General features: G+C 44.1%; 1 long non-coding RNA gene across 1 annotated transcript; it reads left to right on the plus strand.

Moving 5' to 3' along the window:
* The first annotated feature begins 307 nt into the window (after positions 1-307).
* LOC310758774 lies at positions 308-6,864 on the plus strand. Its single transcript, XR_014545882.1, has 3 exons — positions 308-460; positions 2,067-2,196; positions 6,641-6,864. It is a non-coding gene; the product is annotated as an uncharacterized lncRNA (long non-coding RNA).
* The last annotated feature ends 5,608 nt before the right edge of the window (positions 6,865-12,472 follow it).

Below are 12,472 nucleotides of genomic sequence, written 5' to 3' on the forward strand. Positions count from 1 at the left end.
ATGGTTTAGTAATCACCGATACCTTTATTTTCCAGGAACTCCATCATTCTCTCTCTTCCCCTTCTTTCTTTCTCTTCCCTCTCTCTGGTATTCAGAGGGAGATTCACCTCCAGTGATTTGTTCTGGGTTTTGCATCTCTGCCAGGTCTTGCAACAGGACAAAACCACTTATCCCCACATCTCTGCCTGTTTAAGCCAGTGTGCTTATGGGTTGGACAGCAGCCGCACCTTGTCTCAGGTCATGGTGATGGCATGCTGGACTTTCCAAGCCAAGAGGAGGGAACCACTTCCCAAGGAACCTACAAATACAGGCAGCCCAGCCCTCCTCCAATAAACACTGGACACCCGTCTAGCTTGTAACGCTGCATTCACCTTCGCTGCATCAGTCCACCCCAACGGAGCCATGAAGATCCTTCACCTGTTCTGGGCTGTTTTGTCTGTGCTGCTCCTGGCTTCCTCAGGTAAGGGATGGAGAGTAAAGAAGGGAGAAAGGGGCTGCTCAGCCAATAGCCGAGTGGAAGGGAGAAAGTAATTGAGATGCTCTATTTCCTCGCAAGGGAAAGGAGCATTTCTCTCTAGCTTTTCTGCCACAGAAGGATAGAATCGTAGAGTTGGAAGGGACCCAAGGGTCAGTGTGGTGTAGTGGTTAAGAGCAGTGGACTCGTAATCTGGTGAACCGGGTTCGCTTCCCTGCTCCTCCACATGCAGCTGCTGGGTGACCTTGGGCCAGTCACACTTCTCTGAAGTCTCTCAGCCCCACTCACCTCACAGAGTGTTTGTTGTGGGGGAGGAAGGGAAAGGAGAATGTTAGAATGTTAGCCACTTTGAGACTCCTTCGGGTAGTGATAAAGCGGGATATCAAATCCAAACTCTTCTTCTTCATCATCTAGTCCAACCCCAATGAAATGCAGGAATCTCAGCTAAAGCATCCAAGAGAGATGGCCACCCAACCTTTGCTTAAAAGCCTCCAAGGTTTCCCAGACAGCTAGGTCCAGTGGTCAGGGACGATGGGAATTGTAGTCCAACAACTTCTGGGGGCACAAGGTTGGGAAAGACTGGAAACTGAACAGCAGTAGCTTTCCGGGAAGTTGGAATGCAGCAGTTATCCAGATGGTTCTGGGGTTCCCCACTCCTCTCATAAAGCTTGAAAACTTGTGCCTCCTTTTCTTCCTCTTCCTAATTTACCGTATTTTTCGCTCCATAAGATGCACTTTTTTCCTCCTAAAAAGTTAGGGGAAATGTCTGTGCGTCTTATGGAGTGAATGTGTGGTCGATCGCTGGCTCCCTTTCCGGCCCCGGCCCCTTGCCCAGGCCTCCATTGCTGAATGTTCTGCAGAAGGAGGCTGTTTGTTTTCCCAGTGACATGTGACTGGCTAATTAGATTATCTGTCTGGAAACTGTAGAAACGGCTCCCTTTCCTTTCCTAAAGAAGCTGCAGAACTGTGAGTTGAACCCTATAAAAACGGGATTTTTTCCCTTTGCAAAGTAAGCTCAACAACTTTGAGCTGATCCTCAAAAAAGGGGGCTTTTCCCCTTTGCAAAAGAAGCTGCACAACTGTCAGCTGATCCCCCCAAAAACGGGGCTTTCCCCCTTTCCTCCTCTAAAAACTAGGTTCCAGTTACAGATAGGTAGCCGTGTTGGTCTGCCATAGTCAAAACAAAAAATTTTTTTTTCCTTCCAGTAGCACCTTAAAGACCAACTAAGTTAGTTCTTGGTATGAGCTTTCGTGTGCATGCACACTTCTTCAGATACACTGAAACAGAAGTTGCCAGATCCTTCTATATAGTGAGAAGGTGGGGAGGGGTATTACTCAGAAGGGTGGTGGGAATGGGTGATTGGCAGATAGCTGTGATGAGCCTGTTGACTGATCACGTTAAGAGTCGTCAACAGGCTCATCACAGCATGCACACGAAAGCTCATACCAAGAACTAACTTAGTTGGTCTTTAAGGTGCTACTGGAAGGAAAAAAAATTTGTTTTAAAAACTAGGTGCGTCTTATGGTCAGGTGCGTCTTATGCAGTGGACAGTAATATCTCTCTCTCTCTCTCTCTCTCCACTTTCCGCAGGATTTGCCTTTTTCAAACCACACACCAGACGGCAATGCTATGAAGCCAACGGTGCTTGCAAACTTTTCAAGTGCCCCTCTCCCATGCTTCAGATCGGGAAATGTGGAATCCTGATGAAATGTTGCAAAAGGTAACTTCAGCTCACCAAAGGAGAGGTCATACAAGTTGCTGGGGTTCTTCCCTCCCCAGCACCTTCTGAACTGAGCATGCTGAGAAGACAGAGCCAAAGCTGTGGGGCAGTTAGCTGGGGGGGGGGTTGGGGTTTTTTTGCCCCAGGTGAAGCCTCCAAGGGGTGCCATTGAGGTTCTCGACCTGTGTTTGTGTGTGTACGCAAATGTTTGTGGGGCGTGCCAAACTGGGTCTTTGTCCCGGGTGAAATAAAGCCTAGTTTTGCACCTGTAAGAAGCCCCTGATTTGAGCTGCCATCCTAAGCAAGAGTCCATCATTTCCATCAAATTTAATGGAACTCGCTTCCTAGGAAACACATTTGGTTCCCTGCCCACCACCTCCAGTACTCTGAATTCCAGAAGTCCAGATCAAAGCTTAAATGAAACCCTGTACAACCTTCCACAATGAAAGTCGCCGTGAAATCCAGAGTATATTACTGAACTAAACTGATTTCTATCTCAGTGTTCATAATGACCTCCTACTTACCCTCCCCAGTGTTTTTAAGTTGGTATTTTACTTGAGCAGTAATTTGCCAGTCTGGATTCAGCCTAAGGGATCTACTGAACTGAGAAAGCAGCTTAATTGTATATCTCTGATACCTTTGTGTGCAGAAGAGGAGCAATAACAAAAGTTTTGAGATGCTTGCTAGAGTTAACTATACATTTTTTTTGCATGTTTACCATAATTTGTACATTAAGTATATTTGTATACTTTGTTATAAGATTTATAGTTTGCACATCAAAAAGCCATTCTCCAGAGCTTCTATGGATAAAAGATGAAAATGACTTACAGTGCAATGCTTATTTAGGTTAACTGTGCAACTTGGGTAGGCAATCCTATAGCTACTAGGGGCCAAAATTGTGGAAACCTTTGGGGGAAAGTGTGTTTCCGAGGTTTGATGGTTCGCAACACCTGATTGGCTCTCTTAACGCTCCTGCTCATTGGCTACATTCAAATGAAGGAAAGTGACTGCAAATCAACCTGAGCAAGTTGTGCTTCCTTTTTCTGGTTATTTGGCTATAACTTTTGATGGAATACAGATAATTGAACAATCTTGGTTGCATTACATTCTTCATTAAATTATCTTTCCATTGATATATAATTTTATGGTATTACTCCCCAAAAAAGTGATCTTATGAAACATCAGAAATACACTTTTCCCCAAAAGGTTTCTACAATTTTGGCCGCTAGTGTATTGTTGTTGTTTAGTCGTTTAGCTATGTCTGACTCTTTGTGACCCCATGGACCAGAGCACGCCAGGCACTCCTGTCTTCCACTGCCTCCCGCAGTGCTGGTAGCTTCAAGAACACTGTCCAACCATCTCGTCCTCTGTCGTCCCCTTCTCCTTGTGCCCTCAATCTTTCCCTACATCAGGGTCTTTTCCAGGGAGTCTTCTCTTTTCATGAGGTGGCCAAAGTATTGGAGCCTCAGCTTCACGATCTGTCCTTCCAGTGAGCACTCAGGGCTGATTTCCTTCAGAATGGAGAGGTTTGATCTTCTTGCAGTCCATGGGACACTCAGATGTCTCCTCCAGCACCAGAATTCAAAAGCATCAATTCTTCAGCGATCAGCCTTCTTGATGGTCCAGCTCTCACTTCCATACATCACTACTGGGAGAACCATAGCTTTAACAATACGGACCATTGTTGGCAAGGTGATGTCTCCACTAGTGTATTTATCTCCATACAGTGGTACCTCAAGTTACATACGCTTCAGGTTACATACGCTTCAGGTTACAGACTCCGCTAACCCAGAAATAGCGCTTCAGGTTAAGAACTTTGCTTCAGGATGAGAACAGAAATCATGCTCCTGCGGCGCGGCAGTAGCAGGAGGCCCCATTAGCTAAAGTGGTGCTTCAGGTTAAGAACAGTTTCAGGTTAAGAACGGACCTCCGGAACAAATTAAGTACTTAACCCGAGGTACCACTGTATATCTGTCGCATTTGTAAAAAACAAGGACAATTCCACATATAAAAACAATGCAAATGTCTAAAAACTCTTCCATGATTATTTTTTTTAAAAAGTGGACGCTAGCCTATCAGAGAAAATGGGGCAATGCCCCACTAAGCTCAGTCTGAATTCGACATCCCCACCAGTCTGCTTTCTTCCTTGCACCCAGTCCAGAGGTCAGCCCTGGCTGTCCTCTTTCACGTTGCCTTTGCAGAACTCAAGGAGCATGTGAACGCAACTGGAATCAGTCGACGGTTTGGTTCCCAACACTCAGCTGATGTCACTGGTTCAAAATGCTCACGTTGCAGGTGCAGGCTGAGATAAAGATCTTCACCTGGAAGGCTTTGCTGAAAGGGGAATTCAAATGCCCAAACAACATGGTTAAAGGTGTAGCTCAGGCCTCTCACACCCAAGAGACATAGGCAACACTGGGTGGAGACCACATTCCAGTTGTACACATCTAGGTCACATCAACAACACACATGTCAAGAACTCTGGGAACTAGGCAGAGGGCCTTCTTGGTAGTGGCACCCACCCTGTGGAATGCCCTCCCATCAGATGTCAAGGAAATCAACAACTATCTTACTCTTAGAAGACATCTGAAGGCAGCCCTGTTTAGGGAAGTTTCTTTTTCTTTTTCTTTAAATCAACCTTTATTATACATAAATCTTAAAAAACATACAATTTCAAACATCACATTTCAGACATTACAAATTATAGACATACAAAAGAATATAGAAGAAGAAGAAGAAAAGAGAAAAGAAATAGGAAAAGAGACAGAATATGATTTTATTTATATGGGGGGGGGGGGAAACCTTCCGACTATACCTGTTGTACTATTTTGAGATTAATTTTTTTACAGTTTCCTGAAAATATTTTCCTCCTTTTTGATTCTGGTTTCCTCTGATATCACCTTATGTTACATGACTCATTCAATCTCTGCCATAAAGCTTTTGTTATCACAGTAACCTTTGAAATATTTTTTGATTACTATCCATTCTTTATTAACATCTTGTATCGAGTTTCCGCTCACTAACCCGGTTATCCTTGCTAACTCTAGGTATTCTAACAATTTGGTCTGCCATTCGATTTTTGAGGGGGTGGTTTCACTTTATTATTATTATACAGAGGCATAAGATTTCTTTGAATGTGCTTTGTGGGTGTGACCAAGGTTAGCACAACTAAGGAGCCTCAAATACCATATCCATCGTCTTAGCGGATGCCCAGCAGCCTCTTGCTCAGAAGTAGGCAAATGATAGCTCAGGATCTGCAGGCTTTTGCACCGATCCCTGCTCAGTGGATCTTGGGATTCTAATTAAAAAAACAAAACAAAGTAAATCCCAAAGGCCTTTAAGGTCTTAAGAAGATTAAAAGTAACCTTCTACTTTTTCTTTTATACCTACGATGGGAATCCTATATTGTTTACACTTATTATCCATATCTCCCAGTTAACTCTTTTAAGTAATTGGTGTGTGGTTTTTACTTAGTGTGAAGGTGAGTTGGGACCCCTGCTATATAAATAAATGCATAAAACACTGTCCAGTTATTTATTCTTGTCTCCAAGTTTTTTACGTTACCTTTCAATATTAATTGCCCATTTATTCTGCCCTGCACTGTTATCTTCTTGAGCGGTTCCTTTATAATTTTTACATCGGATTCAAGTTTAGCATCCTCTAATTTAGCATTTATCTTCTGTTAAAATCCATTTAATTTTTCCATTTAAATTCCTCTATTACTGAAAAACTTGATCCATACAAAAACTCCCTCCATTCCTTCCTTCCTTCCTTCCTTCCTTCCTTCCTTCCTTCAACTTGTAACAATCATTCTATTTCTTCCCAAATCTAGAAGACAAAAAAAACTCAGAAGCGTGTACACTTTCATTGTTGTTCTTGAAGGGAATTACTGATTATGCAGCTTGCTAGATTTATAATTACCTTAATTATGTAATGTGTTAATTGAACAGGCACTGGTTGTGCTAAGTATAACTAAGACAGCTTACGAAATACATGCAATTTCAGTTTAATGGGCCAATGAGCGCTATTTGCATATCCCATTAGTTACGCACAGTGTATCAAGTACGTAACTTGTTAGCTGCTCAGAGCATGAAAGGCACATTGCACTATACATGTAGTCTTTTAATTGCACAGTCGATGGCCCAGTTAATGTCACAAGGCTTGCAAAAGTTCACGAGGAACTTTTTAAAAACAAAATTTGCATACCGATGGCGAGAACTGAACTTAAAATGGTGAAAGTGAGAAACTGAATAATAATAATAATAATAATAAATTTTATTTATTGACAGAGTCACCCAATGGGGTTTTGGTATGTTTCTGATGGGCTAACATTGCTTCCTTCACCTTTTTCCATTGCTAACGTTGCTTCCTTCACCTTTTCCCATGTCTCAGAGACTGTGACTTGGCAATGAAATTGAAATAATTATTGTTGTTTGCTTTTAAGCCCAATGTGATAGAAGACTAATTGATGCCTGCTGACCCAGGATCCTTTGAAAAAGGGGAGGTGTTCCTCGACTTTGAGAGCTACTGGATCCTGCATCACCCCCCCCAGCTGGAGATCCCGTCCGTTTATTCACCAGAGAATCTGGCTCAAAATGAAGGGGCTTTTGCAACATTTACAATGAGAATATGAGCTTGTTCCCTTGCAATAAAAGCAAATTCAAGAGATTTGTCTCCTTGGTTTGAAGTTTTCAGACCTGAGTGCTGTTGGTTATCTAGCCCAAATGCCACCTTACAGCCATAAGAGGGAGGTGTTACCAGGCATGGTTGTGCGGAAGTCCAAAATGTAATGAGGGGGGAAAGCCTAAAAGGGGGAGTGAAATATACTCGGAGTCGAGAGTGGATTTCATGCTCTTTATTCAGCTCATAGTGGTGAGGAAGAATGAATTTTTCCCCAAAATATCTGCTTTATATACATTATTTACACAATGGGCTGCACGTGATTGGTTAAATCCAGGATTCTCCTGTAGGCCAATCAGGTTGTGGATTCAATCAGGTTGTGGATTCAACTTGGAGCTGGATTGGGTGGCTCCTGTGGACCAATCAAACTGCTGCATTGTTCTAGGACCAGTCAGACTGCTGCATTTTGGATCCTATTGTTCTAGGACCAATCAGACTGCTGCATTTTGGATCCTATTGTTCTAGGACCAATCAGACTGCTGCATTTTGGATCCTATTGTTCTAGGACCAATCAGACTGCTGCATTTTGGATCCTATTGTTCTAGGACCAATCAGACTGCTGCATTTTGGATCCTATTCAACTCAGTACATAACAGGGAGAAGATCCCCAAAACAATCCAGTGAGGAAGGCTGAGCAGCAGTTAGGACAGGCTTCCTCAACCTTGGCCTTCCAGATGTTTTGAGACTACAATTCCCATCATCCCTGACCACTGGTCCTGTTAGCTAGGGATCATGGGAGTTGTAGGCCAAAAACATCTGGAGGGCCGAGGCTGAGGAAGCCTGAGTTAGGATGAGGAAAGAAAAAACGAGAAGGAAGGAATGTGAGGGAGCAAGGGGCCAGCTGGAATAATATATGGGGGAGGCAGGTAACATAATCGATCACAATACACAGCATACCACACACACCCCATTTGAATGGCAATGCACATCAACTTGGGGCTGGGCCCCTAAAACATTTTATTGCGGGGAGGGGCAAAAGGAACTCAGTCCCAAGGAGTTGGCTTCTATGGGAGGGAGGGAGAAGAAATTTGATTTGGTTTTAATGGAGAACCAACCTAACTGGCACTGCCTGAAACAAACATGTTGACGGAGGGAAACACAGCCATCTTTCAAAATTCACAGTTCTCTGAATTTTGTGGCACATTTCTCCAACCATAAAGGTAAAGGGACCCCTGACCGTTAGGTCCAGTCGCAGATGGCTCTGGGGTTGCGGTGCTCATCTCACTTTATTGACCAAGGGAGCCGGCGTACAGCTTCCGAGTCATGTGGCCAGCATGACTAAGCCGCTTCTGGCGAACCAGGCTTGCTCATATTTCGCACAGTGCAACAAAATATGTTTTATAGAATCAATGTCTTGAGCACACAAGCAAAGTCTGTCCTGGTAGGGAACTCCTCTCAACTTGCCATCCAACACTGCAGAAGGAAAGACGTTTAGTCTGGCTTTGGTGAAAAGCCTTCGATAATTTGGTACTGTCAGGTTTTTAATGTAAGATGTTAACTTAAAGACATGCCCATGTTGTACTCCTTCTGCCAGTGGACTACAAACTGCGTGTGATCGAGATCTCAAGTCACTGTGTGCATTATCCCATTATTATTATTATTATTATTATTATTAGGAGCCAGTGGTCCACCTATCTCAGTTTTGTCTGGCAGCAAGCTCTCCAGAGTTTCAGACCAGGCTGATTCCCATCCCTATTAGAGATTAAACCTTGGGCTTCCTGTACACAAACCTGATGCTCTACCAATGAGCTATGGTGCTTCCGTAAATGTGGCAGACACAGGGCACGGGAGATGAACCAAACAGCAACCTTGATTTCGGGCTGCAACAGCTCCAGAGCTCATCGATTTTGTAATTTTTGTCACTGCGGTATTTGGAGAAAGCGTTGCGAAACTCGAGAAGGGTAATGCCCACAGTTGCAAAATAACATAGCCCAGGTCACCGGGGACAAAGAGTCAATGTGGGTTAACAAAGCCCATAATGAGCAAAGGTGGAGGACATTTCTTCACAGACATCTCAAAATCTGCTTGCAAAACTAGCCACTGTGTGTGATCTGTTTCAAAGGGGGGGGGGGTTTGAATCGAGATTTTTAGAACAGACCTGTTAATTCAGTGGATGGCGCCACTTCAAAATGCCAGCAGAATGGACGAGCTAGGTTGCTTAGAATCACAAAATGGTCAGCTAAGAAGTGGAAAACGCAAGAACTACCAACTGTAGAAGAATGGCAGATGAAGATGATGGACTTTTCGACTTGCAGATGAAGATGATGGACTTTTCGGAGCTAGCCGACCTGACCGGGAGAGTCCGCAACCAGAAGGAGGAGGAGTACCAGGAAGAATGCACGAAATTTAATGATTATTTCGTTAAATACGTTAAGTTAAACTAATTGGAATTAGCTTGCAAATACTAGATCGGCCTAGGATTTTATATAAGTTAAGTGATGAATTAATATGTTTAATCCTGAATTGAAAAGATAGAATGGTGTTAAGAGATTAAGTTAAGTTTATAAGAACTTTGATTTGGAAAACCGTTAAAAAGATATGCATTGAAGTCCAAACAAGGGAGAGCAAGGAAGCCACTTAAGAATGTTAATAAGTATAATTTTAATAAGGTTATGATTTATGTTTGTTTGTTTATTTGTTTGTTTGTTTATAATTTTGTGAAAACTATTTTAAAAAATTGGGGGGGGGGGAATAGAATCACAAAATGGTAGAGCTGCATGGGACCCCTGCAATGCAGGAATATTTATTTCCAATCCCTTCCACATAGCACCATCCAAACAGCCTGACTCAAAACCTGATATCTTGGCCTTTGAAAAAACATACATTTTCTACCCACAAAGAATTCTCACAGGACTGAAGTGTACAAATGCCCGCAACCTCCAACAACTGCAGCCTTATACAAAAACAAAACAAAACCACCCCTCTCAAGTCCACAACACCATAATTCAGCCTTTCGCCCTGCCAAACAAGATGTGTTCTGGAGACTATCCTCAGCTTATAATACCCTGCTCGCGGGATTCGCACGGGCCACCAATCTGCTACTGGGCCAAGTTCAAGGTGTTGGTACTAACATATACAGCCGTACCTCCGTTTACGTAACGCTCTGGTTACGTAAACTTCGGGATGCGCGGGCGGCTTCTTGAACCTATCACCGCATGACTGCGCTTGCACCGCAAGACGCACGGTGGGCAGCTGTGTGAGCTGTGGGGCCGTATTAAACCAACCAGTGAGCCACAATTGGCCCCCGGGCCAGACTTTGGACATGACTGACTTACATCATATGAGCCAACGCAACGCAAAACACTGTTGCTGTATGTAGGTTTTATTTTATTTGTTTTTTATCTTATACAGTGGTACCTTAATTCGTTCCGGAGGTCCGTTCTTAACCTGAAACTGTTCTTAACCTGAAGTACCACTTAGCTAATGGGGCCTCCTGCTGCCGCTGCGCCGCGGGAACACGATTTCTGTTCTCATCCTGAAGCAAAGTTCTTAACCTGAAGCACTATTTCTGGGTTTGTGGAGTCGGTAACCTGAAGCATATGTAACCCAAGGTACCACTGTATTTTGGTAATGTACATCCAGGTGTTTTTTTCCTTTAAATTTTTTTTGGGGGGCCCCAAGAGAGTGGGGCCCTAAGCTATAGCTTGTTTAGCTTATACGTAAATCCGGCACTGATTCTGGGACACTTGGAGGGTCTGTGACAGTTCAGGCTTCAGGACCTAAAAAATGCAGATCCACCACTGTTTCCATGATGTGCATAATTTTCTATTTCTCTTGGGTATTCGAAGGCACAATCGGCAGCTCAGCTCAGTGCTTTTCCCTGGCCTTGCATCCTCCAGGTCTGGCTGCAAGCCCAAACTTCTTCTTATCTCCAATTCCGGTTAGGCCAGTGTGGTTTTGGGTGGGCCAGCAACCCCGCCTTGCTCAGGACTTTGTGGAGGCATTCTTTCTAAAGAAGCAGGGAGAAACCCAGACGCGATATATTCAAGCCGGCAAGGAGAAGAGCCATGACTGTTGCATGACCTGAGCAGAGGCTGCCTGCAAAGGCACAGAGCGTGGCCTGTCAAGCAGACACTCCTGGGGTGGTTATTTACTAGCTTGACCTGCCATGCAGCTGTGCCCCTGACCTCTTCACCGTCTGTCAGGAACTGGTGTAATCTGAGTCCCAGAAACCCAGCCCTGCCAGGGAAATCCAGCCCAGGCAGGGGTGTGAGCTGCATCAGCTGAGCTATTGGTACAAACAGCCTGGACTGGGAAGGAGAGTTGGAGGAGAGGGAAGTTATGCACTGGAAGGATACAAAAGCTGGAGAGATGGGAAGAAGAAGAAGAGTTTGGATTTCATATCCCACTTTATCACTACCCTAAGGAGTCTCAAAGCGGCTAACATTCTCCTTTCCCTTCCTCACCCACAACAAACACTCTGTGAGGTGAGCGAGGCTGAGAGACTTCAGAGAAGCGTGACTAGCCCAAGGTCACCCAGCAGCTGCATGTGGAGGAGCAGAGACTCGAACCCCGTTCCCCAGATTACGAATCTACTGCTCTTAACCACTACACCACAATGGTCTTGTGCCTGAAGAAAAGCAAATGAAGTCTTTTAGGGGTAGAGGCATCAGTACCTTGGAAGACTGTTCCATACCCTAAATAATTTCTCTGATGAAGATTGTTGTTTAGTCATTTCATTGTGTCCGACTCTTCTTGACCCCATGGACCAGAGCACACCAGGCACTCCTGTCTTCCACTGCCTCCCGCAGTTGGGTCAAACTCATGCTGGTAACTTCGAGAACACTGTCCCACCATCTCGTCCTCTGCCGTCCCCTTCTCCTTGTGCCCTCCATCTTTCCCAACATCAGGGTCTTTTATACCCTCCAAAATTTCTCCTATGAAAATAGGAATGTCCTAAGGAATAGCGGGATATTCTGGGATCAAATCAGAAACAGGAACGGCTTCTGTAAATCCGGGATTGTCCCTGGAAAATAGGGGCACTGGGAGGGTCTGCTGTTCCCAGTAAAACCAGACAGGGACCTCCAATGCTGATATTTTGTGGCTTGCTAAAGACCTCTAAGAATATGCTGGGCCTTTTTCATGTTTTGCCAAGTTTTGTACAGAGTTAATTTGATTCAGGGCTGGATATTTGTTCTGCATTTTATGGTTTTTGCTTCCTGGAGGTTAATAAACCAGCTCTGTTGGCAAATACACCAATTGGTGCTCCAATCTTTTCTGCAAATATACTCTGCTCCATCTAGGTCATGTATGCGATTGGAGCATGTACCCAGGTCACAGATAGTTCCCAAGGGGAATATTTTATGTTGAACTTATGCCAGCTGTTCTAAGGCCACGATCCTTAGAAATAAACCATGCATAAAGTTCAGACTGGCACCTATCATCACAATGCCTACTGCATTTTCATAGACTTATAGAATTGCAGAGTCGGATGGGATGCAGTAACAATATACAGGACCGTTTTTCAAAGCAGCAGAATATGCTAACCAGGAAGAATATTTAGAAAGCTGTGCATGGCAAAATGCTCTTGGACCTGTACTACCATGCCTGAAGTCTTAGCTTTCTTTAAGGGCCCAACATAGTGTAAGGAGCTCAA

Source organism: Podarcis filfolensis (assembly GCF_964270895.1).
Source record: "Podarcis filfolensis genome assembly, chromosome: 3".
Lineage (NCBI taxonomy): Eukaryota > Metazoa > Chordata > Lepidosauria > Squamata > Lacertidae > Podarcis > Podarcis filfolensis.